Source organism: Physeter macrocephalus, chromosome 2 (assembly GCF_002837175.3).
Source record: "Physeter macrocephalus isolate SW-GA chromosome 2, ASM283717v5, whole genome shotgun sequence".
NCBI lineage: Eukaryota > Metazoa > Chordata > Mammalia > Artiodactyla > Physeteridae > Physeter > Physeter macrocephalus.
This window is the reverse complement of record NC_041215.1, coordinates 42,279,165-42,283,650: the sequence shown is the minus strand read 5'-3', so window position 1 is coordinate 42,283,650 and position 4,486 is coordinate 42,279,165.

The window sequence follows — 4,486 nt, the reverse complement described above, 5'->3', positions numbered from 1 at the left end:
CGGCATGTGGGATCTTCCCGGACCAGGGCACGAACCCGTGTCCCCTGCATCGGCAGGCGGACTCTCAACCACTGCGCCACCAGGGAAGCCCTTTACATTCTTTCTTTTACAGATTTTGGAATTATTTATACCATAAAGAATCATGGGTAATTTCTAAATTGTCTGGGGGTGTGGCCAGGACATAAGCAATTTTTAAACACTCCTCCAGTGCTTTTAACATGCAGCCAGGGTTAGGAACCACTCACTTCGTTCCATTCTTCCTTTACAAATAAGCTCATTGAGTCCCAGAACTAGAATAAGGCCACATAGCTCATTAGCTAGGGTACGAGGATTCAAACTCAGGCTTCACAAATCTTCTATCAATGGTCTTAAGAAGATGGAGGCATAGCCAGAGAGAAAAAGGAGGAAGACTAATTTAGAGGGTTAGGGGAAATGCTTGTGAATTTACTGAATCTAGATAGTTTCTGTGGGTCATCTAAGAGTTGTGGTTAGATCACTTCAAAATTTTCCCCAGTGAGAGGGCATGGCACGGGCAACTGCAGACAACAGCCCTGGTTAGTCTTTCTCCTCCAAAGCCATACCCTGCCTCGGGAGTGGTGCTCTCCACTCTGGGCAAACAGAATTCAAGTGAGAAAGAACAGAGCTCATGGAGAATGCTGGACTTTTTTTTTTTTTGGCCGCATCACGCAGCATGTGCGATCTTAGTTCCCCGACCAGGGACTGAACCCATGCCCCCCCGAAGTGCAAGCTTGGCGTCTTAACCACTGGACCACCAGAGAAGTCCCTTTTTTTTTGAACACTGGACTTTTAGTTTTGGTGTTCCCATGGCTGAAGAACTATGAATGGGAACAGGACACCTGTGCTCATGACATGAAAGAGGGTCACTGGTCAAATTTATAGGAACTAATAACCAAAGTCAAGCATTCTAACACTTTAAAAATAATGCCTGTAGCCCTACATTTACTTTATTTATTTAAAAAAATTTTTATTTTCTATTGGAGTGTAGTTGATTTAAGTCATGGTTGGGGGAAGGGTTAGTAAATTTGTCTCTCGTATTATAGGTTTCCAAATAAATCCATAGGAACAATACTTCTTAGTAGGATTAATTAATAACCGCAGTCCTTATTTTTCAGACACTTTCTTGAATTAAAAGTTAACAAAGTTGTGACCTTGGGTAGATGTCTAGGGGTGGAATTACTGGGTTGTGTGGTAAATGCATGATTTACTTTTTATGAAACTGCCAAAATATTTTCTAAAGTGTCTGTACTAGTTTATGTTCCCACCAGCAATGTTTGAGGGTTCCAGTGGCTCTATATCTTTGCCAACATTTGGTATCGTCAGTCTTTTTAATACTTCTAGTAGGTGTGTAGTATCTCATTTTCGTTTTAATTTGCGTTTCTCTAATTCCTCGTGATGTTAAGCATTTTTCGTGTGCTTAATAGCAATTTGGAAGTCGTTTTTGGTGAAATGTCTATTCAAATCCTTTGCTCATTTAAAAATTGGATTGTTAGTCATTGAATTTATTAGTCATAGTAGTTTGGGTTTGTTTGCTTGTATGTTTGTTTTTTGATAGGTTCCTTAGGATTTTCATGTCATTTGTAAATAAAGACAGTTTTTTACTTCGTTCTTTCCAATTTGGATGTGTTTTATCTCTTTTTGTTGCCTTATTGCATTGACTAGAACGTCTAGTACCATATTGAATAGGCCTGATGAGAGGGGGCATCTTCGCCTTGTTCCTGATCTCAGGGGTAAACCAATCAGTGTTTCATATTAAGTATGAAGTTAGCTGTAGGTTTTTCACAGATACCCCTTTGCAGACTGAAGAAGTTCCCTTCTTTTCCTATTTCGTTGAGAGCTTTTATCAGGAATGGTGTTGCATTTTGTCAAATGTACTTTTTACATGTATTTGAGATTTAATAGGCCTAATATTGGAATTAGACCTTGGGTGAAGCTGGAAGAGGGAGGTCTGGAAGCCTGCAGCTGGAGGATCAGAGGAAAAATCACTAAAGACATGTTGCTGGATTCAGATCGCTAATATTTTGTTAAGAATTTTTGCATCGATATTCATGTCTTTAGTTTTCTTATGATGTCTGTCTGGCTTTGTTGTTAGGATAATGCCAGCCTCATCTAATGAACTGGGGAGTGTTCCTGCATCCTCAATTTTCTGAAATATATATAGGATGTATTATTACTTCTTTAAATACTGGATGAAATTATCCAGGTGAACTTTTAAAAGCTTATTTCAAATTATGTTTCTTTTTGGCTTAAAATCCTGTTGCTTTCTATTCCATTCAGATTAAGACCCGACCTCCTCACCTGACTTAGAAAAATCCTAAATGGTCCCTTCTGTCTACTGTCCCAAACTCACCTCTCACCTGTCCACCACCCTCTCTCACTATACTCCAGCTACCTGAGTTTTGTGCGTCCTTCAAACATTCTGACCTTGCACTAATCACGCGCAGCTCGTTTTCATCTCTGGACCTTTGCACTAGCTGCTTTCTGGGCCTGGAATCTCCTTTCCCCACATCATTGCCTCATTGGTGCCATCCTGTTTTTCAGATCTCAGACTGAACCTCACTTCCTCAGAGAGGCCTTTCTAAAGTAGAGTCTAGACTAAAGAATCTGGCTCAGTGCTATCACATATCCTATTTTAATTCCCTGCATAACAATTAACCACTCTGGGGTTTTTCTTTTTTTTAATTAATTTTTATCGGAGTATAGTTGCTTTACAATGTTGTGTTAGTTTCTGCTGTACAGCTAAGTGAATCCGATGTACATATACATATATTCCCCTCTTTTTTGGATTTCCTTCCCATTTAGGTCACCACAGAGCAATGAGTAGAGTTCCCTGTGCTACGCAGTAGGTTCTCATTAGTTATCTATTTTATACATTGATACTATTTAGTATCAATAGTATATATATGTCAATCCCAATCTCCCATTCATCCCACACCCTGGAGGTTTTCTTGGTTATTTGTTAACCGTCTCTTCTCACTGGAAGCTCCCTGAGAGCAGAAACGTCATGTTTTTTCCTGCCAAAATCTTCCCACTACCAAGAACAGTGCTGACACATAATAGGAGGTCAGTAAATATTAGTTGAACAAATAAACATCCATAACAACAATAGTAGCTGCTCTTTGCGAGCAGGCACTGATTGAAGTGTTTACAAATATCATTTAATTCTCTACCATAACCCTAGATGCAGATATTATTTTCCTCTATTAACTGAGAAGGAAATGAAACTTAGCGAGGCTGTGTTCATAGCCACACAGCTGTTAGGGTGCAGAGCAAGGGCACACCCGGGTTTGTCTGACGGCAGAGCCTGAGCTAATCTGTACCAGGACATACATCCTCTTTGGTTACAGGCAGGAAAAGCTGATCCACCAGGTGAGAGGTAGTGACCTCAGGCTGACAAGTCTTCGTGGAAGCTTAAGGTTGAGTTCCCTTGGTTCTGAGCAGTGCTCTACATGGACCAGAGGAACCACTACCAAGGCCCGCACTTTCCATCCCCAGACAGGCTCAGGCTGTGCTTTCACATCGTCTTTTTGAAAACAGATTTGCTCCCTTAATCACAGTTGGCTTAATCTTTTACATAATGCAAATTCTTACTCCTGTCTTTTGTGAAATAAGTCAGTGACCTCCACGTGTCTGTGAGCTAAAGCTCTGGTCTTTTAGACAGTCTGGCCTCAGAAGCTAAAAATAACTAAGAATTACTTGAGAGCTTCCTCTGCTCCAAGCAGCGCACCAAAAGCATCTCGGGGGGGATCTCGCATTATCCTCGCAACAGTTCCAAGAGGTAGCTCTGGTTATTAGCCCATTTTATGGATTAGACTCTGAGGCTTTGCAATATTGTGATTTATAAGAAATATATATAATTAGGTCCTTCAGAGGATCAAAGAATATTTCTCAGATATATTTGGTCTTCATCCACAGCTCCCAAAACCTTTGAAATTTCCTGAACAATAAGAGCAATGGGAGCATCTTTTGTTCCAATATTTGGTCTCTCGTCCTTAATTCCTGAAACAAAACAAAACAAACAAAACAAAAACAAAAAACAAAGCAAAACAAAAAAACCCCAAAACTGCTTCGGAGCCAGGAAGGTGAAATGGGTGTCTTGTTATCCATAACAAGCCCTTTCCACCATAGCTGGGTTTATGTTAATCAGGTGACTTCTGTAAAGCATCTAAGTAACGATGGGGGCTGGTTGCCAGGGCAACCAAACAGGAATAGAGGGTTGGAATTTTCAGTCCCACTCCCTGATTTCCAGGGAAGGGAGAGGGGCTGGAGGTGGCCAGTGAGTTAATCAATCATGCCTATGTAATGAAGCCTCCATAGAAACCAGAAAAGGAAGGATTTTGGAGAGCTACGTTGGTGAACCAGACACTTCCATGTGCCACTGAGCCAGGCTCCAAGCTTCCCAAGAACAGAAGCTCCTTGTTGGGGCCCTCACCACATGTATCTCTTCATCTGGCTGTTGATTCATATC